Source organism: Amphiprion ocellaris, chromosome 15, assembly GCF_022539595.1.
Source record: "Amphiprion ocellaris isolate individual 3 ecotype Okinawa chromosome 15, ASM2253959v1, whole genome shotgun sequence".
Lineage (NCBI taxonomy): Eukaryota > Metazoa > Chordata > Actinopteri > Pomacentridae > Amphiprion > Amphiprion ocellaris.
Window position 1 is genome coordinate 21,433,515 of NC_072780.1, and position 24,824 is coordinate 21,458,338.

At 40.0% G+C, this 24,824-nt stretch overlaps 1 long non-coding RNA gene across 3 annotated transcripts; it reads left to right on the forward strand.

Moving 5' to 3' along the window:
* On the forward strand, window positions 1-24,631 carry LOC118470806 (uncharacterized). Of its 3 annotated transcripts, none has more exons than XR_008604159.1 (8): window positions 1-207; window positions 279-342; window positions 887-7,878; window positions 8,538-8,728; window positions 12,235-12,399; window positions 17,513-17,594; window positions 23,034-23,219; window positions 24,129-24,631. It is a non-coding gene; the product is annotated as an uncharacterized LOC118470806 (long non-coding RNA). The 3 variants fall into 3 exon arrangements; XR_008604160.1 differs by having other exon boundaries at window positions 23,034-23,192; XR_008604158.1 differs by having other exon boundaries at window positions 2-207; window positions 23,034-24,631.
* The last annotated feature ends 193 nt before the right edge of the window (window positions 24,632-24,824 follow it).

Here is a 24,824-nt window from a genome sequence, read left to right on the forward strand (position 1 = left end):
AAAACCCTAGTTAGAAATATAAATAAATAAGTATATCCTCCATTTCCGTCTCCAAAACTGTCCTGTCAAATGCGTAATGACGTCATACGTCACGCTGTGCGTCCTGTCACGTGACGGTGCGCGGCCAATCGGGTTGTTTTATATCCGGAAGTCACTCGCGAGCCGCGAGCTTCGAGAGGGGGATACGTTGGGAACATTTGCTGCAAGGTACGGTGCTATTTTCGCTTAATTTCGTAACATTAACTTTTAAAACTAAAGCAACACGTCTCAAACTATAGGAGCCAACTACCGGAGCCGCCAGGCGTCGTGTGGAGTCGCGGGTGTTGATTAAAGAAGGAATTGGTGAGTGCGTTAGCATTAGCATTCTTCTCATTCATTTCCTATAGGGTTCAACTAGCCACGCCACCATATTAATTTGAATGGGGCTGGTTAGCATTCATCTTTCATGCCCGGTTCTCAGAATATACTTTATTAAATGAAACGAAATCACTGTGGTTTACTTATTGAAATGTGTGTTACGTATTTATGACTTTTAAATGCATATAGTGCCATTTTTAGGCCAACGTTTGATTTGTTGATTGGTCCTATGCATCTCCATGCACTTTAAACCCAGTCCACTTAGTCAGTGTGACTGATTATGCACTTTAGCTTTGGATGCTTAGTATTTTTGACACTTTGATTGTAATGAATATTTTAATATGACAAATATTATATTATTTATTCAATTGGGATTTATATTTTGAATTGAACTTTGATTATTTATATATTGTACAATATAAGAATTGACACTGCTATTTATAATTAATATTTAGCACTGGTCTTTTTGAATGTATTTTGATTTATTTTGTGCGCACTGGAAACTTAATTAGTCCTGTCCTTTATATAGGCCAGGTGATGGCGAGCTAGACCCAAAGAATTCTAGGCCCACACCCTGCCTGAAGAACCCTGGAGCTCGAACTGAAGTGAACTGAACTGGACCTCCTGCACCTCCTCCACCTGGTTGGGCTGGTAGGAGGCTCCTTTAAGGCAGCCGCCCCTCTCTTTTACTTTTTGCCTCTCGCAACAACTCATTCTTGGCCCAAACCCATTCACCACTCGTTTAACACTCCCTTTCCCTGGACACCGCCCTTTCCCTCTGGACGATTTGGGCCACTGAACTGTTGCGTGTGTTCTATCTCGGCTGAACTTCAGAACTCTTTCGCGCGTCTAATGGGTCGTTTCTCGCGTGATAATGGATCCATCGAATAATGTTTTCTTGTGAAATAATTGTGACTTAATTCTGCACTTCTCATGAATGGCCATTCACTTTAAATGTTAAATGTTGTTTGCCGATGTCAAAATATAATTGGTACCACCTAAAACTTACATCATTGTGTTCAGTCTCCTTTCCTCCACTCCTAGAGCCGAACTTAGATCTGTCTGATCTCTAGCCCAATTCAACCAATACTCTAACTGCAAACTAGTACTAATACAGCGCTAATAGTAGCGGCATATAGGCTACAAAAGGTTATTCTTAAAATTAAATAAAATTACATTCAAAATAGTGTTAGACAACCCCAAATATCTACCCAGCTTTAGCAGCATTTTTTTCAGTTCTTGTATTTTTTTATTCATTGACAGATATTTTGGATGTCTTTAAAATTAAAAAAGACAAGTTTTGCTTCCATATACCAATTACGCAAAATCAACCATCATGTGATAAAATAACCACTTCACAACCACTTTACGGCATTTATAAAATTTATTTATATAGATATATTCATCTATACTGTTAAGTATGTATGATAGTATGTATATATTTATATAGAAATCTATGCATACTGCAATCCTTTCACAGAGGAGAACAGAACCACATGTCAGCAATGTTAACACAATGACAGAAGCTCTGGATATTAAAGGCCAGACATTCTGGACTCATCGACACAGAACAAAAAGATGGCATTGCGAAAAATATCTGAACACCAGCAACTCAGCTGTCACCTCGACTCAGCTTATTTCTTTAAATTACAATCACTTCAGTGATATTACAATCATATTTTATGTGGAATAGTCCTATCTATTGTCTTTAACTACACTCAGCTTAAGTCTGTACAGTTTTGTAAAATAGAAATGAAATTCGTTTCAAGCAGGTTGGAGTTGCTGGTGACTCCAAGACAATGTTCTCCGTGCGGCCCCGTGTTCTGGGACAAATATGACAGCAGACGCTGGGATCCCAGGAATATCTGAAGAGAAGGGAAACTGCAATGTCCAACATGATAAAACAAGTCCAGGATTTTACTGGTTCACTCTCCATTTCTGCTGATCCATGTGTTGAATTCTGACACAAATACATTTGATTTGTCACAATGCCCAAATAATTTAGAAAAAAATGACCCGCAACTGACAAGAACACAGCATAGCATGTACACAACTGCATGAAAAGCCTGAAATAAGACTTCTTCCCAATTCATTCAAATTAAAACATTCTAATTTCTCTGGTGGCCAAAGTCGAAACATGACTCTTAATTGTCCTCATTTCTCTCACTGTCCCTCTGCTTCATTTTGTTTTTAAAAAGGACTTTACCTCATCATTCAGTGTCCATGTTTTTTTCTTTTAGGTTTACCCTCTACCACATGAGCGCAGCACCAAAAAATCTAATTAATGTGTGCCGCTGAAACAAGTTTGGACTCCTCGCTATACAGCTCAAATCACAAAGCAGTCACATATTGCACTATGAATGCAAAAATACCAGTCTACACTATACAGAAAAGTGCATCTAACATTTGTACAGTTGCTACACACAAACACGAGAAACATATACATCAATCATTGTGTCTGTATGTATGCAATACCATCAGACAGGCTGTCACATCCTAAAGTACAGTACAAGAACATTTTATGGTCTTCTTTCCCCATTTATATGTCAAGTTCAGTTCCTAGACAGGAGGAGCAGAACCCAAAGCCTCATGGGAGAATCATGGAGGTGCAGGTGTGGTTGAGTGGAAGGTGAGGCGGAGCTGGTGGTCCGGGTGGCCTCCAGGGTATTTTTTCAGTTTATGTCAGGGTGTGGAGGTCAAGTGCTGGAGGAAACTTCAGGAATGGACCTTGAAGGCCAGCAGCTGCTCAGAGTGCATGTTATTGAGCGAGCGCAGGTCGGGCAGTTTGAGCAGCAGCTTGGTGAAGATGGCCGACTCATTTGGGTGGTTCTTGGTAATGAGGCTTCGCAATGCACGGATCAGCGTCTCCTGCAGGGCCTCCACGGAGTTCACGTTCTCGATGCCGGAACGATCTGGGAGGGAGAGGGGTGGATGGCATTGGTTGGGGTTTGTTTAATGAGCAAAATAAAATTTGAAACAAACAACCCAAAACACAAGATGTATTGCAGAATTTAGGTTGCACTAACATATAAACTATAATACATCCACTAACTGTGCTTCCTAACATGAGGGTTTTGGCCCTCCAAAAGGCCCTCTGATGTGTCATCTGTTTCGCAGCATTTATTAAGAATTTAAAAAAATTACTTTTTCTGGCGCTATGTGTGGCCATAAAACCAACAAGCACCCTTTACTTAACCTAGTAAGAATCTGTACACATGTACAACGAGTATCACACAGAACTTACAAATAAATATTTGCAAATTGGAAAATCTTGCTTATACCTTCAGGCATAGTTCTTCTAGAAAAATAAAATTACACAAAACAGAAACACAAAAAGACCAGTGTAATAAAACACAGAGGAAACTGTTATATAAGACCTATGCTGGTGGAGCATTATGAGTCCTGGTTTGGTTTGAATTAACCCGGATAGACTGGAATAATGTGTGTACAGTTTTTTAATTTTTAATTGCTATGAAATCTGATAACACAATTTCATAAAATATTTTCAAGTGTTTCTAAATATTAGGATATTTGTCAAGATACACAAGTGACTCAAAATGATGGCTGAGAGCTTAAAGCATTAACCATGTATGTGTGTGTGTGTGTGTGTGTGTGTGTGTGTGTGTGTGTGTGTGTGTGTGTGTGTGTGTGTGTGTGTATATATATGAATGATAGCGCCCCCAGAGTGAAGCCAAAATGTCTTGGTCGCCCCCTAGTGGCTGGCTGCAATATATACCTGCCCCCTCCATACTGATGGACCTTGATTCCACATTGAAATCCCCTGACGTCACCAGTGGTGACACATTTTCCAATTCTCCAACTCTATATAGAGGGCACTGATAAAACCGAATGGAAAACAGCCTAACAACTTAACAACACACCTGCAGAGACCAGCACCACAGCAGTGAAAAGGCTCATCTCCTCCTCACTGAGTCCCAGGTTGATGAGCTTCTCGCTGAAGTCAAACATGGAGTTGAGGAGATCCCCGGCCCCCATAGCCCTCAGAGTGTCCACGCTGTACTTCTTGCCTCCCAGAAAAGTGACAGTACGATCCTTCACATCGAACAGTGAAGCAAAGCGAACCACCAAGACCTGCGGACATGAGAACGCCTCCGAGGTTATATTCTGAGCTTTCAGTACAACCTGACAAACATCTGGTGTGTGTTGAAAAGAATGAATAGATTGTACCTCAAAGGTGCCAGCCTTCAGCAGGCTGACCTGATCGTGCTGAGACAAGTCTCTAAAGCCTGGGATCTTCTTAGCAAATTCCACCACCTCCCTGACAGCAGGGGTGAAGCTGTGGGAGAACTCCTCCCACACCTCATGTCCAGACTTCTGAGGGTCCACATGAGGGGATGTGTTCATTGGACAAACCTAGATGAACATTAGTCAGAGTTCAGATTGGGTCTGGCCAACATCAGTGCATCACCTTTGAATTTCTCTCCAACATTTGTTAATATTCATCAGATTTTAATTATTTGCATTTGTGTTTGAAAAGCCATCTTTTTGCTTTTGTGAGGCATACTGAACTAGTCTTGTGTTGCACCTATGATGTCTCTACCCTGCGTTCATCTTACCAGATGCATTCTGTTGCCTCCCCTCCAGAGAGGGCCAATGTAGGCTCCGTTGGCTGGGCCCTCTGTAGGCGGAGCTCTGAAAGCTCCATGCGTGTAGGCCGGACAGTGGCTGGTGGCGGCGCTCCTGGACAGTCTGAAGGGGCAGTGGTTCAGGGTGTTCTCCTGCACCTGAGGACCCAGGCTGGAGGGGGGTTGGTGATCTGTCATGGTGACCAGGTTGTTGCGGTGGTTCCAGGCATCCTGGCGCTCCTCTGGCTGGTGGCTGCTGGTGGTGGTGTTTTTGGCAGAACCATTATTTAGGGGGCCAGTGGGTGCTGAAGGCTCAGCCGCCAGACTGCTCTGCTCCTGGTTGTACATGAAGGTCTCCTGGTGGGCCCTGGTCACCGAACCAATCACCTCCTCCTCGCCGCTGTCTGACGCACTGGGTGAGGCTGAGCTTGGGCTGGTGTCCATGGAGACAGCAGGCTCAGGATCAGAACTGGAGTCTGACTGGTTGGAACACGGTGAGGAGGAAGGAGAGCAGGAGGGGGCGGGGCCAGCGTCCTCAGAGGTAGGCTCGGTGGCGCTGGCCGGCAGCGGTTTGGCGATGGGCAGCGTCTGGCTGCTGTGGAGCTGGCTTTGCAGCTGGCTGTTGTTCATCATATTGTTCATGGCACTTTGCATCTCCAGCAGCATACGCTGCTTCTCCCGCTTGGGGATTCGGCCAAAACGCACAGCTGAAAAGCAAGGAGAGAATCATTTTAGTAGGATTCACCTTTATTTTATAATAATGAGGTGAGGATGAACATTTTACGAATTCTTTTGCAGTAGTATTTATTACTTATGTATTTTAGAATATTCTTCTTTAATAATTTCTTTGGGTCTCCACACTTTTTGTGTTGGTGGAGGTGCAATGCCGGCTGTATTCTTAACATTTTCAGTTTCTGATTACACTTCATAATTACCTATCATCTGCTTTTCTGCATTAAAACAGCTCGTATTAGTAAAAACATTACTTTATCTATATAGAGTTTGCCCCAATATTAAGTATCAAGTAAATTCATGCTGTACGAAAGATTGAGTGGAGCTCAGCAAAGACTGCAGGTACTCACAGTCTCTGGACATCCCCACCATCAGGCATTTCTTAAAGCGGCACTGCTGGCAGCGGTTCCTGTTGATCCTCATGATGGGGCAGCTCTCGTTCTTAAGGCACTTCTTATACTGGATGTTCTGCTGGATGCTCCTCCTGAAGAAGCCCTGTGTCCACACAGACAAGCAGCATAGTGGTAAGACACGTGATTGTTTTTTGTGTTTGTTTTGTATCACAGCAAATAGATCATGACACTACAGAACCCCAGAGGAGACTGAATCAATCACACTCATTGACACCAAAGTACTTGGACTGTATTGGATTTTAAGTAGAAAAAAATAGTTGCTTAACAAGTCAATCAGCAGATCAATGAGGACTCTGAACAAAACGTGATCTGAAGTCACCTTCAGCACCTTCATGTTTTGTAGACCCAATGGTTAATATTCAATGACAGATTTAAATCTAACTTCTACTGACACGTTGACCATATGAGTCATATCAGCCTGAAACCTGTGTGCGTGCGTGCGTGCGTGCGTGCGTGCGTGCGTGCGTGCGTGCGTGCGTGCGTGCGCCCCCTCTAAGGAGTACTGTAGTGCGTCTGACTCCGTGTGCTGCTCCCCATAGTTAACTAGGCCACACAGCAACATGAAGTATGAGGGGCAGCTGATATAAATATGGGGAGAGTGAACTAGTTTCCCTGAGTCTCTGGTTGGAGCTGTGCAGATGGTTATGCCTGTGGTGACCCACTTCAACTGCAGCTTAAAGTGACTGCAACACCCATCGCTATGTTGTCGAGAATCATTCTCCTCCAGTGTCCTGCAAGTGTGTGTGTCATCCAGAGAGCCACCCTCACCTTGCAGCCCTCGCAGGCGTGGACTCCATAGTGGAAACCGGATGCCACATCACCACACACTTTACACAGCAGCACCAGGCCGTTGATTTCTGAATGATGGAAAAACACAGTCTTAAAGTTCATCTGAAAGAGAATCGCATCAGTGATTCTGCATATTAATCACCTTAATTAAAAATTGCCTAAAATTTCCTTTAATACAGCCATTCTATAAAGTGCACCGGATGCACAAAACAGCTTGGTGAGTGTACATTTAAAATTAAATAAAGCTAATGTGACTTTACTACACAGCAAGTAACATTGAGATGAGGTACATCACATGAAAAGATTAACGTGATACAGATACACGGACCTGTGGTAGTCATGTGTAGTTTGTACGATCTATTCTAAGGGTTTTTAAAGGGTGAATCAAGCTACATTTAGTTTCTCTGCTTCTCAACAGCCCTGGCTTCACTTTTGCTTTTGGGACACTAAGAAATCAACTTCGAAAAAATACAGTGAGTTGTGACAGTTTTGAGATCAGTATACTGATTCAGAAATTATCTCCATTGTGCACTGAAAATAGCTGAGAGCAGCAACTCTAGTTAAAACTTTAAAAAATGTGCATTTCCACATGCATAAAGAAGTTACATTTATGAACACAACCATAAGAACACTGCACAAGCTGATACAAGCAACTTCTGAAAACAGGAGTGTCCGTCTTACTTGTGATGCCACACTTTGCCGAGGACGAGGAGCGCCCGCTTTTCTGAGTCCCTGGAAGGTTCTGACCACCGGTGAACGTGGGGTCAGCTGACTGGCTCAGCTGGCTGGGTGAGGAGCCACGGGGCGGTGAGGACGACTGGTAGCTGCCATTAGATGAGTCGCTGTGGCAAGACTCTGGGCTGGAGGCGGAGCTGGATGAGCTGATGTAGGCTATTACGCCTCCTGGTGTGAAAACAGCAGAGTGGAGAAGAAATGGGCTGTTATGACAGGGCCTGCAGCCACCAGTTAACACTGCAGAGCTCAGTGCTGGAAAAGATCAGGTGGGTGATATTCAATATGGTTTTTACTGCCAAACACTGATTCTGTCTGCAAGTATTATGTGTGTAATCAGAACCTGGGATCAGTGGCATACACCTCTATTTTTCAGACTATCTGACACATCAATGAGCCACCATGAACTCACCGAGTGCAGTTTCTTTAGACTTATTTAAGAATCAAATGTGGGGCTGTAATTACTGACCTCTTAATTCATTTTTGATTGTTCTGTCTACGATTAATAGCTAAACGATTAACTGTCTTGTCTTCATGTGAAAATGTGAAATATTTGCAGGCTGTAGCTTCATATTTGTGAGAATGTGCTGTTATTCGTTAGCATGCATGATAGCCAGTAAGATATTTTTGTGTTTTGGACTGATAGGGAAAGAGGGGATCAAGCTGCATGAAGACTGTTTTTTTTGCTGCTTTGAGAAGTTAGCATTTAAGCTAAAAAGAAAACTAACACCAGCCTTATCCCCTCTTTTCACATAATTATATTTTCATTCTCTACCAGTCCATCTAACGCTCACTCCAACACTGTGGTGTCTCCATCAAGTTTCTGTAGGTGGCGCTCTTCTCCTCATCTGTTCAGCCATCACTGCTCATGATATCTCCCTGTTGTTTCCTCTCCCTTCAATGAAATGTAACTCTGCTCTGTCACCAGCTCCAGGGACGCTCCCTGCGTGGAACCAACCAGCTTAACATAAAGAGGGCAGATCAGAATATGACAACAGCTTCCCGGACCAGTAGGAGTCGAGCAGACAGGCTGCTGCTGCCGCTGAGCACCATTTCAACTCCCTTCCTCCTCCGCCATAGGCTGACCTGATTTCTTCCTTTGCCATTCTCAATGATTAGGTAACACGCATTACATAATGTCAGCTTCACAAGGGTGTGTGTAGTGGGTTGTCTGGTCCGTCCCTGCGCCCATTCACACATATAAGCTTCATCCAAATGAATTTAGTTTCAAATCAGATTTTAAAAGGTGATTTCAAAAAGACTCTGCATGTCTTTATTTTTTGGAACAAATACTCTCCATATGCAGCAGCACTGACATAACAGCGGGCTGACAAGACGGCAGTAAGTAGTTTTCACAGCAAATGTCACATGTATCAAAAATGTGCCTGAGTCATCAGGTCTGACCCAATTAAAAACCTACTTCAACCAGATGGTTCAGATAATATGCACGTCTGCAATAAACTGCATAAAACTTCAACACTATGGTATCAGAAAGACATCATGAGGTCATTTTAAAAATATCAAATATCATAAATGCATGTTAAATAAAATGGAGCATTAGAGAAGCATTCCAGGGTAGAGGTGAGATGGAATAAGAAAGTGTGACTCCTAAATACATTGTTGCATTAAAACTTTGTGTACTTGTTGTGTAACATTTTCAATCATTCTTAACAAAGCCAACGCTTCAAAATGTAACATTTATTAACTACCAACAGTTTTATGTGTAACTATTAAACAGCACAAAGGCAAAGTTACACAATATAACATTTTAATAGCTGAGTATCGATTTTTTACAGTTTAAAAACACTAGAAATCTGAATCCTGCAAAATGGTGCAGTATTCAAGCCCCACGAGAAATATTAATATCAGTCCATTGCCAGTCAATAGGAGACGGGTTGTTTTTCGCACTTTGAGGAAATGAAGACAAATGTGTCCACCCTTTTGATTTTGGGAAGTGCAGTTAATAAATTATTAATAGATTAATAAGTATTATGAGCGTTTATTTTAGTTTTTAGTGTAACAATCCATGCTAGAATTTCTTAATAATCAGTAATATACTGAAACCATTCATTCTAATGATATTATCATAAAAACACACGGTTCATGCAAACAAAGGCCACTTCAAGGATTGTTTTTCAGCCCCAGCTCTTCAATAACACATCACAATAGACAAAAGCACTGAGAATCCCATGGGCCCTGAACGCACCATAGCTATAAAGGCTTTTTTTTCCAACACGCCCCCACGTGGAGCAGGCATGTTCCTTCCCCGGGAAAACTGGGTCACCTCGCGCCGCTGCGAGCTGCCTCACGTGTACCGGCGGTGAGACTCCACACATCAGGCTGAGAGGAATTATGCAATGGCTACGTCACGGCGCCGCTCGGCCAATGAGCGGAGACGCACGGGGAGCGTAAACACAGGTGCACATGGCTAGGCTGACGGTCCATGTGAGGAGAGAGACTGCAGTGCTGCTGAAGCCAACTACTTGGGTAATAACAGCCCTCTGGCACTCCTAACCCACTTTAATATGAACACAGCAGCACAAGTTAAAGCCTTTAACAATTTAAAGTGCGTCGTCGCAATGTTAACACGACGTTAAATAGAAAATATGAACGTGACCCCGTTATGCTAGTCATTTAAACAATGTAGTTTGAATGAAACTAGCGGCAGACAATGTTATAGCCACTGCAACAAGCTGCACTCCGTCGTCATTTAAAGCAGGTTTAAAGCTTCACTCACCAGCTTTTGTCGACTCCATGTCCTGTGTCTTTGGGGGTTTTCCTCCTCCTGCTACCTCAGTGTTGAAGCCGTTTTTCTGTTTTAGTGTTCAGCAACTGAAAAGTCGCTGACGGTTCCCGGTTGAGAAACTAGCTGCTCAACATTTAAATAAACGACTCAAACCTCGTAAAGACCGTAAGAAGCTACGGCCGGCTGTCAGAGCCAGTCCAGATACGGTTTAATTACACAGCGAGAGAAAAATCTCACATATCAAACCGAAGCAGTAAGTTTTCGGAGAGCGGCTTCAACGACGACGAAAGGGCAGTTTTTCTTCCTGGAAGGCGGTGTTGGCTTCCGTCTGCCCGGAGAGAGAGAGCCGCTGTCGCTGTGACCGAGTTTCAGCCAGAAATCGGCCTCTTCCACTCGCTGGGAATTGAGACAAATCGCCTGACACAGGAGCTGCTCCTGAGCTGTGAACGACTGGTTTTGCAGTGACTGTTTCGAGTAGCGATCAGTGTGCAACCATGTGACCCAGTTCATCGGCTCCTCCCTCCTACAGCCTGCTGGTGTCAATGTAACCCACTGACATAATTTCACCAGTCAAAGTGAACAAAGACACCTCTCAAACACATCCTGTGTCCAAAAAAGACAAGCACGGCGCAAGACATGTCTCATTATTACAGTACTGTTCATAGATGGGTCTGAATTCAAACTAGTTTTTGGACTCTCATTGAAGGAGAGCAAAGCTGCTGAAATATTTGGTAGTCACTTTCAAAAGTTCCAAAAAAGCAGGACCATGTACTCATTCAGGAGGATTTTCTTAATTATCACTATTTACTGCACTGTGAAATGAACCTGAAAACATCCAAACTGTGAAACAACACTCATGGAATGACATAGTAAACAAAAAATTGCAAACAAACCTGGGTGATCGCTCACAGCTTTCCCCTCTGTTAGTCCATGTCACGATGAGTTCAGAAAACATGCTGCTTTTTAGTTATTTGGGACCCAACATCATTGAGTTCTGAAAAAAAAATTGGCAGAATTTTGAGGATTTCGTGTGTTTTCAGACCAGAATTTATTTATTTTTTTGTAATTTCACCCTCAAAAGAATGTAAGGCTTCAATATCTCCAGAAATTGTTGATGAGGACACAGACAAAATTGTTCCCAGCAGGTCCCAATGATTGAATGGCACTAGCAGAGGCTGAGTGTATGATAACTGGCTATTAAAAAAAAAAACGCGGAAATTTCAAACCTTAGTGGTTTCGGGGTCCTAAAAAATTCCTACAAGTGTATATATATATATGGATGTCTAAATTCAGTCTCTGGTCAACATTTCACCAACTTTTAAGGCATCTAATGTCAGTAGAATTTGATGTTTGGCAGAAATGGCAAATCAAAGTTCCTTTTTTTTTGTATGCCAAAATAGTGACGTGGACTAATTCGAAGGACCACAAAAACTTGTGTTCGTAGGGGTTTATGTATAGTCATTATATGTGCAAAGTTTCAGGCTGGTTGGAATATCCCCATACATACACTTGAAATGAAGACTGAACAGAGGATCTGATAATTCAACACACATAAAAAAAATCTCATATTAATTGAAACTCATCATGACAAGTGCTATAACAACAAGAGATCAGACTCCTTATTCCTCAGTGGATTCACATTTCATTTTTTGGCAGAAAGGAACTTCTCAAAAGCCGCTTTACTATCTCTGTTGGTCCTAATGTCCAGTTTGTATTGTCTTTTTTCCCTCATTGTAGTTGGAGCTGGAGGGAGACAACATTGTACTACTGGCACCAATACTTATCATCAAACAGAGACAACTTGACCCAAAAGGCTTGAAGATGTTCCCACATACACTGCAGACTTCTTGACTGCTTTGCCTTTATTTTTCTTTTCCAGACCATCTCCAGTGGATTTAGATCATGTGACTGTGGAGGGCAAGTCATCTGAGGCAGAAGTTCATCGCTCTGGGTGATCTCCACTGACAGACGGCTAGATTGGAATTCTTCTTATGAATGATCCAACTCTGTGACGCTGAGGGGATAGCCATAAAAGCAGCTGTGTGTGAGTTGTTAAATTGGGATATTTAAATGTATTCATTTTATTCATTACTACGCTGAATTAAAGAAATTATATTTATTTATTACTCAATAGCTTTTCAGTTATTTTTAAGAGGAACATAACTGCTGGCTGGATTACATTTAGAGGTAACTTTGGAATAAATGAAGTGCTCTATTGAAAAAATGCACCACAGTTCGCAGGGGATGATGGTGTCATTTAGACTGGAGACTCGGGTGACATGTCCCCACCACTTTATAAAAGCGTAACTTTGAAAAAATGTTCTGAAATTAGCATGCATAAATAATTGTCTAACTCACAAATGGCATTTACATTTGTGGGAGGTTTATTTGCACAGTAAGACAACATACAATGCAATGTAAACTAATGTGCACTATCCAAAAATGGAACTTAAGCCACTAATTCTAAAATAAGTCCAAAAAATGCACGTCAGTCAGTAAGTTTATCAAAATTGAAACCTGCTCTCCCTCAACACCTGAAGATGAAACCGGAAGCTGCTAATTCTGCTGTGAAAACTTGATAAACATAACCTGGGATCTAATATGTACACTGCTGCACTGTAAACTAAGGCTTAGTGACAGCCAGCTTGTCCATTCAATAACAGATTTGATTACCAGATACTATAAAATCAGAAGGTCCCAAACCAGAATCAGTTTTCCCTCTTGGACATCATGCAGTTTGGGTTGCTGCATGTGGATTACTGCACTTTTTTGAGTGTTGAAAACATTGAATGTTGTAAATGTTTTATTCAGGTCCATACCACTTTTCATCACAATATAACACACTTGTCAGGTTGATGGTGAGTGTACAAGCTCCCTCTCACAGCAGTGACCAGGATTCACATCCTGTCTGTGGCTTAGGAGCAAAAGTTCTTTGGTTAAGAGTAGAGAAGGACAGTGGCATTGATTTAGTGTAAAATAAACAGAGTGTCTCAAGTCACTTTGCGGCTCTGCTGCAATAAACCACACCAGGATCTTTCCCACCCTAACCAAGTGCTACCAGTGTATAAACAGAATTCTAAAATTTTAATCATGCTGTAGATACTATAGGTGCTTTTTATGTTTGTCTGAGTGCCTTTTATGCTTATCTGAATGTTTCCAATGTTTTAATGTAAAGCACATTGAGTTGCCCTTGTGTATGAAATGTGCTATACAGATACAGCTGCCTTGCCTAGGTGGATATTATTTTGCATGATTGGACATATTTACAACTTACCAAATCTATAAATTAACATTTCTTGATTTTGTTGATAGCAAACACATTCCAGCTGTTTTTACAGTTCTTTAAAATGGTCTGCTACAAATTGGTTGTGTTCAAATGCTATTTCTAGGAGACAGGCTTTGTTAATGGCCTCTAAAGAATCTGGGTGCAGCCACCAGTCAACCTTTTGTAATTAATGGGAAGAAGGTCTGCCAGCAGATCATCATACTTAATTATTAGTAAAGTAGTAGCTTATTATTTTCAATTTTCTGTGCCACACAGAACAAGAACAAGGGCATAAGGTTACAATCATATGGTGGTAACAGACCTTTTAAGCTCTGCTGTTTGGCACTGAGCTAGTTGTGCTGAAAACAGCTGCCAGATTAGTGCAGATTTTAAATATTTGGTGTTCAGTTTTTCCTTTTTTTTGGAAACACTGCATGTTAATGTCTCATTGTACTCTGAAATAACAGCATACAACAAATAAAGTAGAAAAAAAATCTATATAGAAACCAAAATGTATTCTAAACTTTTGACTCATAAAATTAGCCACCTTTAGTAGATATAACAGCTGAACACACTTGTGGCATTCTTTCCACAATGGAAATCAAGTATACTTCAGAAAATTCTTCCCAACTGTATTGCAGAAGTTCTCATAAATATGTGGCATTTGTAGGTTGCTTTGCTTTCGCTCTTCTGTCCAGTTCATCCCAAACCAGCTCCATGGGGTTTAAGACTGGAGACTGTGCTGCTGCTCCATGTTTTCAAGCTTACCATCTTGTTCTTTTTTCCTACAGTAGTTCTGGCATAGTTTAGATTTATGTTTTGAGTCATTATCTTGCTGTAGGATGAACCCGTGACCAACTGTTAACATACCAGAGGGTACTGCATGGTGCTGCAGAATGCTGTGGTAGATGTTTTGGTTCAGGGTTCCTCTCACTCTGTACAAGTCACCGACCCTGGATCCAGCAGAACAGCCCCAGACCATCACGCTTCCTCCTCCATGCTTGACAGTTGATGTCACACATTGAGGAACCATCCTTTCGCCTACTCAACGGCATTCAAAAATCTTGTATGATGAACCAAAGATTTCAGATTTTGATTCCTCAGTCCATAATACCTTCTTCCTGTGTTCAGTAGTCCATTGGCCGTGTTTCATGAGCCATGCAAGCCTCTTTTTCTTATTCTGACGTCTTAGCAATGACTTTCTTGCTGCAACTCGACCTGTCAAACCTGCAACTGAAAGTCTTCTCTTCACAGTTGAAACTGAGACTTCTTACTATGACCACTTTTCAGCTGTGCTTGAAGCTGTTGTCCTGTGAGCTGCCTATCACCAAGCTGTTGACTCTCAGAAACTTGTCTTGAGTTTCCCACAGTTTCTGAGTGTCTTTTGATGGTGAAGAAAACTGTACTCACTGACACCTTGACTTTCATTGCAATTTCATTGCAAGTGTTATGATGATCTGTCTCTCTTCTGTTGTTAATTGCTTTTCCCCTCACCGTTTCTATAGCAACACACTACTTTCTGCAGCACAAAACTGTTCAAATAATGCTCTGGAGGGTGGTGCCCCAGTGTATTCCAACACTATTTTTATGCAGACAGAAGGGGTTGTAAGTAATCAAGAAAAGTTGGGACACCTGTAGGATTTGGTAGCACCAACTTTCAGGCTTGATCGACCTCCATTGCTGCAAACAGCTTTAAGCTGTTAACCCTTTTTGAGTAATTGTGAAATGTACATTATTACATTACATTTATTAGTTTTGGGTAATCTACATATATATGTATATATATCTATATATAGATAAAGAAAAGTCTTAGCTATTTAACCATGTGGACTCAAACTGTTTGGGTAAAACCTTCACGACTGGCTTCAGTGTCACTATTTTAGAGCCAAACTCACTGAGAGCCTTCCTGAGCGTCTTGATGCAGGCCACCACTATCTTGAGGTTCTTGTTGTCAAGTCCTTTGAGCAGCTCGTCCTGAACCACCTCACCCTTCTCGAACACGATTTATATATATATATATATATATATATATATATATATATATATATATATATATATATATATATATATATATATATATATATATATATATATATATATATATATATTCTGCAGAGTTGGAACAAAACGGGTTTGAAGAATATTTTTTTTTTAAATCCACACTATATTATTTAGAATTATATATTTCTGTAAAGAAAAGTCTTAGCTATTTAACCATGTAAAGGAACAGGTTCTAAATAACAATTTTTTGAAAAATAAACATCTTTCCCTTTCGAACTTGATTTAAGTCAATTCTGTCAGACTCACTAAGAAGTGTACAATTTTAATCCAACAAGAATCTAAGGTTCTGAATTATGTTGTAATAAGGTTTAGTTACTCTGATATATAATAAAATACATCATGTAAACTTAAGTTGTGATTTCACACTATTCTGAAAAGTCAGATTTCTAGATATCTTCATTTTCAAACTCTGCTTTTAATTCTAATATTATAAAAAACAATTCCTTAAATAATTAAGACATAAGAGGATGTAAATCAGATGGTATTTTATTACATGAACAACATAAACTGAAGAAAGAATGAACATTTCCTTTCAAAAATTAACAAAACCTACATCTGATGGTGTTGATGAAGAACTGATGGTGTTGACAGAAATTGAATATAGACTAATATTTATAAACAAGTTCCAGTATAATTCCATGAAAATAAAAAATTTTGCATTTTCCTGAAATTAGAATTTGTGCTTTATATATAGATAGAAGTGGGTCCATCTACAGAGGGTGCCATCCAATGTAATATTCGGTTTCGCAACCAAATGCTGTGAAAATCTACAGTTACTTTTTAAAAATTAAATATATAAATAATGGGAAAGTGACACAATAATAAGCAGACTAAGCCTGAACATGCTGTACAAATTAGAAGTGTACGTTATACAGTATGGTTAAGTAATGTAATTCATGCTATATACAGTCATGGAAAAAATGACAAGACCCACCCTTGTTTTCTTCAATTTCTTTTTCATTTTCATGCCTGGTACCACTAAAGGTACATTTGTTTGGACAAATATAATGATAAGAACAAAAATAGCTCATAAGAGTTTAAGAGCCGATACCAGACATTTTCCATGGTTTTCTTGATAACAACCAAAACCACTTCAGTTCTTCCATCAATAGCTATGGCATTGTACTGCCAAAAACAGCTTTTATGATTCTGGAACGACCCATTTTACTCTGAATTTCAGAGAGAAATGCACTATAACCAGCATGTACAACATTTGCTGTCTTTGTCCTTAAATGAGGTTCACCTGTTTGACACCTGTTTTTTCACAGAATGAATGACTTCACTCATTGAACTCCACACTGCTATTATTTTTGAACACTCCCCTTTCAATTATTGATTCAATTACACAGAATCAACAGCATGCATGTCATGACTGTTGGGTCTGTTGGTTTTCTGTTACTCTACTGCACCTACGAGTAAATTATTTGCCATGCAGAAATATAATTTCTACCAAAAACAGTGATTGATCTGGTTAGTAATGTTGGAGTGCTATTATTTTGAACACAACTGTATTTGGTAGTGGATACTGTTTCAAGAAGATACACAGGAAGACGAATGGATCTAGCTCTAAGGCTTAATGGCACGAGGCTTTGAAGTTGCCCCCATACACACACTAAATTCTTACTGGGTTGACATGACATGGGAGTGCTTCATTCCTCTGAATCTCCACACAGCAAGGGCTCGACTGCAGCTCCACACAAAGATACAGCACATTTTCCCAAGGCGCTCTCAGTCCCAGCTAATGTTTCCTCACTTACTACAATGAAACCTTTTAGGAGTTAGAAATCCCATGCCTCTCCATTCCATTCAACAATTTCTTTTTTTTTTTTAGGAGTTTACAGAGCAGGTCAGAGGTTACTGCTACCCTGCAGACTAATGTACAGAGGGACAATGAAGAGGGAGTAAGGTGAGAGGTAAGTGTTGGTTTTCACTCCACCCTTCCATGCACTCAGTTGACCCTTTAACTCTCTATTCAGGGCAACACTGTTTTTGCTAAGGACCAGAATGTGCTACCATCATGACCTGCAAGGTTCATTCATTAGTAGTTGACATAATACTTTAAAGGGGACTCTAAGTCCCATCCTCCTATAAGGAATGATATTCAGAGCAAATTTAGCTTGATATTCAAAACATCTACCATGGCAGTCAAAAGTTTGGATAAACCTACTCATCCAACTGTTTGGTTTTATTTGTACTAATTATCTACATTGCAGAAAAAACTGAAGTCACTAAAACTATGAAATGACATATATGGAGTTATGTAGTAAACAAAAACATGATAAACCCAAAAGTAGCCATTGTTTGCCTTGATGACAGCCTCGCAACTATTGATAATATGTTATCAGCCTCGTGAGTTTGTCCCTTGAAATGTTTTTTTAGTTTATTCAGTTCAATTCATAAATATTGTGTCAATTTACAACATTAGTCATCTCGGAGCACTTCACTTAATATAATATATTACAGCAAGAAACCCAACAAATCCAATGATTCCCATTGTTCAACACTTAGTGGCAGTAAAAAAAAAAAAAAAACTCTTTAAAACAAAGATGACGTGAGACAGACAGGATGAGCAGTGAGAAACAGATAGACGATAAACAAGAGAGCAATCAACACTGAGCAGGTTAGTAACTGTAGATCAGAAACATGCAGAAGCAGAAGACACGTGTTAACATCAGACTGTGAATCAGACCTTCATTGTGGGACTGCTGCAGAAAAACCACCACTGAGGGAGAACAACAAGAAGAAGAGAACTGGTTGGACAAAGAAACACAAGGAACAGATCAGAAATCTGAATTTTTATCCAATGAGTTAAAATGTAAAATGTATGTTGGTTTCAGATGCTTTGTCTTTATGAGACTCAGAGAAGGTGAACAGATGCAATCTTTATGTTTGGTTCGCCACCATGAAGTAAGGAGGAAGAGCTGTGATAGTGAAGGGGGGCTTTGCTGCTGACACTGTTGGAGATTTATTCAGAACTGAAGGCAGCACTTAACCAGCAGAACTACCACAACACCCCGGAAAAACAACATTCCATCTGGTTTGAGCTTAGTGAGCCCAAAACACAGCTGCAGGCTGTGTAAGGGTTGTTTGATCAAGAAGCAGAGTGATGGAGCTGCTTCAGAGGACCTGACTTCAACCATCACTCACCTAAACCCTGCTGAGATGGTTTGGGATGAGCTGGAACACAGATGGAGGAAATTAGTCAACAAGTCAGCATATGTGTGAACTCCTTCAAGACTGTTGGAAAAGCTGCAGGTGATGACCTCATGAAGCTGGTTGGAGAATGAAGAGAGCAAAGCTGTTGTCATAGCAGGAGTCAACTTTGAAGAATCAGAAATACAAAACATATTTAGCTTTATTTTTGACACTCTTTTCTCCTTAATTCCATGCGTGCTGTTTCATAATTTTAAACTCTTCTGTTTTGGTCAACATAGCAAAAAATTGCAAAAATAAAGATGTTTATCAGCTACGGTTACAGCATTTGTTTCATAGCGGCTGTGATCAGGTTGAGTTCTGAGCTCCATTACAGCTTTCAGGACATTTTATTTATCTGTTGGTAAAGCAGTATTTAGATTATCATCACACATGGACAGAATTTTTAGGGTTTACGAAATCACAAAGTAATCTGTTAGTTATTTGGACAGTTTGATGAGCTATTATCAGTTTAGATTTAGTCTTATATTTGTGTTATGATGCATAATGTCACTTGATGTACTGTTGAGTCTCGTGTAAATGACTAATATCACATGTGCGCTGTAACTCTCTCCATCACTGTGCTGGGTTTGTCTGAATGAAGCCATGAAGTATATTAATATAAAAGTGACCAATGTCTAAATGACAGAATACTGTCACTTTAGCAGATTGAAGCAGCAGTGTTATGTGTCCCATGTCTGAACAGGGCTCATTGAATTCACTGGGGATAAGTAGGAAAAGCACACGGCTCTCTATATAAGGTCTAGCATTGATGGTGTACAGTATGTACAGTATGTAAATCTGACCTGCATGCACATAATGTCAAATCCAGTGTAAACTTCAGGGTCCAGATCCCACACATAAATTCATCAGATAGAATTCTTAATTTAAAAAAATTATATTAAATGAAAATGTGCCCACACATAAATAGCATACATACACATACTTTTCAAAGCCAGATCGATATGAGGTAAAGATGAAAACCAACAGGCAGGATCTAATATTAAAAGATAATTTTTACTGATTGAGTGTATTTATTGTATGTCCATTGCTATAAGTAAAGTTACAATCAAAGATGCATTTAGTGGTGGGTTGGATAGATTCTTTGAAAGCAACATCTAATAAAAGGGTCAGTAATAGCTACAGCTGTGTTTCATATTCACAAGCAGCGACTGCTGAAACTGTGCTGCATCTTTAGGTAGTTTTCTTACAGAGAGACTAATAGAGCAGGCAGAAGCACTGCTATTCAAACACAAATGTTTACATCTATTTATGATTAAATGTGAGAGTGAAAAATCGGACTTGTGCATTCACTTTCACAGTGATTCTGATTTATAAAAGTGGAGGCATTTATGGTGTTTCATGAATCTGACAGAAAAACTGGGTTTGCATATTTCTGTGAGTTCATTCATGAAACTTCACACAGTTACATGAATCTGGCCAATGTTTCCCATAATTGTTCACAAAAATTATACTTGATAGTTTATTGGTGATTCCCTCAAAATAGTTCTAAAAGGAGGGAGAAAGTTATTTTATCTAGCAAATCAGTTGGCATTTTTCTCCAACATTGATTTTTTTTTGTATTTTCTTTCATGGTGTCATTTCAAAGCAAAGCAGAAGTTCACATATTAAACCTGGTGTTAACTTCCAATTTGCATACACTTAAGTTATCTGAACAGGCGATAATGCATGTTCATGCGGTTCTAAAGTACTGGGATGAGAATGTGATCAGATCAGCCACATGTAAATTCAATCTGCATGACTACATGCAAAGAAAATGCATCAAGCTGAAAGACAAGTGTCTGTCAGCAGGATGCAACACAGGGGTGGAATGTGTCAGTGGTTTATGTGTAGCAGGAGGTTTTTCAATTATCATGTGGACAGGAGGAGTCAGGAACTACCAAGATAAAGATGGCTAGAGCTTTAAAAATGATGTTCAGGAAACCTATGTGTGACATCATGGAGAGTTTGTCAATCTTTATATACTGTCACTGGCTGTGTTGGCGGTTTGTTAAAGTACACGTTTTGACAGAAGACAGAGTAGCACATCTCTGCTCCTGGTTTGAATTTACTTTCATGTATCTGGGCCCTCAGGTGTAGCTGAACATAGTATTTTGGAGGCTCTATTAGTTCAAAACATAACCATACAAGAAAAGCACTCAGAGAGCGCAGTAATCCCTGAAGGGTGCTCAGTTGTTGTTTGATTTCCAATGGATAATTCCCGATGAGTCCACAGCGGTCGATTTGTAGTGGATTGCAATCATGTGATCATCAGCAGGCAGCTGACGTAGCGTTCACTTATAGTCATAGTTACAGTGACGCTGTGTCACTATCTCACAAAGATACAGAAACGGTTCACCAAAATTTGTTGCTGAAAACATTTGAGAAGAGCAATAAACTATGCAGCTGCTGAATCTGTCTTCATCTTAGATCACTTAGGTTTTGTTCAGAAGTTTTCTAGCAGTTTCCAGATGAGTTGAGTGGCTGCTGATTTGCATAAAATAGTCTAGACCTCAACTTAATGCAAAGCAATGCGACATCCTGCCTCTCTTCTCCCTTCCAGAATGCATTGCTGGGCTGCTTACAAAGACAAGAAAAAGGAATCACCACAATGACAGATCCTGTGAGCACACGTACCCTAACTAATAAGCTAATATGCTAATCATAAGGTGATCAGGAGGTGGAGCTGAAGCAGGTCATGCAAACCTCATGAGCCACAGATTACCCCGATTGTACCGATCTGTACTTCAAAGTGACAAATAATTTCAAGCGTACATTTTGTATGTATTTGAATTAAATTTCACCAACATTTGAGGTAGGGATTTTTTTTCTATGGCTCAAACAGGAATTAGTTTCACATTTATGACATTTTCTATTTGTCAAATGTGTTGAAATTATGTCTTCAGGTAGACTACACTTTGTCTGCAAGTACAATATGACTTGACTATGACATACTGATCAATAGTTTGGCTTTTTCAGTCTAAAACTGAACAAACTGTCACAATGATTACACACATTTGTGCTTGAGATGTTGCTGTTGTAACTGGTTGAACAGAGAGCAGAAAGGTGTCTCAGATGTTCAGTTTTGAAATCAACGTTGAAATCCCAGTTGGTGAAAAATACTCTGTAACACCAGCCTTGCCTTTGGTTTTATGGAAATAACTTTGTAGGGCTGGTGGCAGCCCGAATGACACAATAAGCCTTAAACACTTCTACAACTTTCTCAGACTATACCCTTCCTATAATAGAGAAACCCCAGTCTTTATTAGAAAATTGAAAGCCTTGAGATAGACAGCTAAATAATAGTCATTAAAAGTAAGAAGGCTCACCACTGTCTACAGCATTAAGTGTGATAAGAACAGTGCCTGTTACGTGCATGTGTTAATGTCTGTTATTTCATTCCAGGGCTCCTTTACACATTAGAAATGACTGAAGGTTATCAAAAAGGTCAGCACTACTGTTCCCTCTAAGCTGCGCGCATGCGCAATTGCGCACTGCTGACACGGTCTCCGCGCACAGAAAATCTGTGCTGCGCACAAAAAAAAATCCAACCTAAATTGTAAATAAAATAAACACGTAACAATTCATTCTGTGCTATTTTTCAATGTGAGTCAGTGAGTGACCGGTGACTGGCTGCTGCAGCCAATGATGGGATTCACATACGTATTTACCATAGACTGTATATAATGGTATTTATGCAGCTAATCAATGTCAGGCGTCCTTATGTGCAGCCATCGTTGTTCTCATAGATATGAATGAGTAGATAGGACACGCCCCTTTGAGCTGCGTGCTACAGCGAGGCTAAGCTAGTGGGGGCAAAGTTTCAGTGCATTCCATTGATGTAGATGGTGTGAAAATGGAAACAAGTATGCCGTCTCACTGTGCTGCGTACAATTACACACTACGTCGTACGATTGAGACAAGGAAACTTGGAATGACTTTTCATAGGTGATGATTGGGATTACAGGCAGTTCTTTAGGACTGCTCTCAAATAATTGAAATGTTACTAAACAAGGTTATACTTATCAAATTAAATAGCTCTGGTCTCCAGTATATTGGCGAATTCGGTTCTTTGTACTTAATTTATTAGCATGATTTCTTTTTAATATGTTGTGTACAGACTTAATTACTTCTCTGTCTACTTTTCTTACTCCATGTAGGTTTCCCAGAGACTATGGGTTGAGGAGGAATTGGAAGTTTGTCGGCTTAGACCTGGTGTCATTCCATCAGTGTTAAACTTCCCGGCTCATCTTGGAAGAGTATGTGCCAGAAAGACCACGACCAAGCAGCCTTGAGATCTTAGACAGCGTCTCCCTAAGGTGGTTGTCAACGGTGTTCACGGTCAGGTCTGTGGTAATCCTGTCAAAAAACAAAACAGAAAAAAAATCTAGATTATAAATCAACATGTAGCCAAAGCACTCTGTGTATAACGCCATAGTATAGGATGTAGTTCAGAAAATGTCAAAGTATAGTATGCTTTACTCAAGAATAGCATAGTATGGCCTGTAGTTCATAGTACAGCATGTTGGCAAGAAAAAAAAATGAAACAGATTATTATGTGGTTCAAAAAGCGCAAAATGATAGGACGTTGCCTAAAATTGTCATGTATGATATGTGGTTCAAAAAATGTCATAGTGCAGTATATTGTCAAAATAGTATGTAATTCAAGAAAACATCAGAGTATAATATGTCATCTAAAAAATGCCATAGAATAATAATTTCATTGCACAAGTAAAAGTGTAGTAACTTTTAAAACTGTTCGAATTCTTATATGTTGCTAAAAAAAAACCCAAAAAACTAAAACAAAAAAAAGTCACAGTAATATGTCAATTAGAAAAGCCTATAGTATAGCGTGTCGCCCAACAAACATCATAGTATAGCATGTCGCTCTAAAAACGTCATAGTATAGCCTTTAGTCCACAGCTGTCAGTAGGTGAGGAGCAACACAAAACCAGTCCAAACGCTGGTTTCCAGAGGGTTAGACGAGAATTTATTTGAAAGAGTAAGTTTACAACAACACATGTGAGGGGGTTAAAAACAAATGGGTGTTAGTAAAATAAAAATAAATAAACAGAACTAAACGTGAACTTCATGTTGACATTGATGGACATTCCAACTAGGAACAAAGTAAAAGATAATCAATACAAAAAAAACCTCTTCCTGTTCACCTCTTAAAACCCCAAAACACACCGCAGTAGCACCCTAAACTAAAACTACCAATGAGTTCCCTGTTTTCCTTTCTGAACAATTCAAAGGTCCCTCTCTATCTCCCCACACATCCACCAACCACTGGAACACATCTCCAAAGTTCTGCCGGGCCAGCTCAGCTTCCCCTCAGAAGAAGTGGTGCCACCTGCCAGATGAAGGAGCCTTTTGAGAGGCAGCTGGCATCGTGATTGGACTGTACTTTGGTCTGTTCCAGTCCAGCTTCAGCTCCAGAGACGGCAGGCGGGACGAGTCAACGGAGGCCGGATGGACGAAGGCATGAAGCTGAGTACAATCCAGAAAACAACAGAGGAGGAGTGCAGCAGCCCAGAGCCAGAACAAACAGAGTAGCATCGTATGTCTCTTAGAAAACATCATAGTATAGCCTTTGCTATGAAAAAACGCCATCATATACATCGTATATTGTACAAATAACAAGTCAAAGGAAAGAGACATACATTGTAGAATTGTAGTAATTGTGGGCTGACTGATTTACTGATTATCAGTATTTTATTTTTTACTGATTTACAGTAATAAATCCATTTAAAAATGGTGCTACTTTGGCTCTGAACCTTAATCTACCTGTGGTCGCTCTGTCTTCTGGAGTGATTTGATTGGTTATACGTCACGAATAAAACTCCTTTAACTTAACATCTGTAAACAAAACAAAAACGTATCAACAAAGTTTTTTGTTAGAGTTTGTGTTCTTCTAAGTTTAACTCAAGATTTTAAATACTTTCATTTAC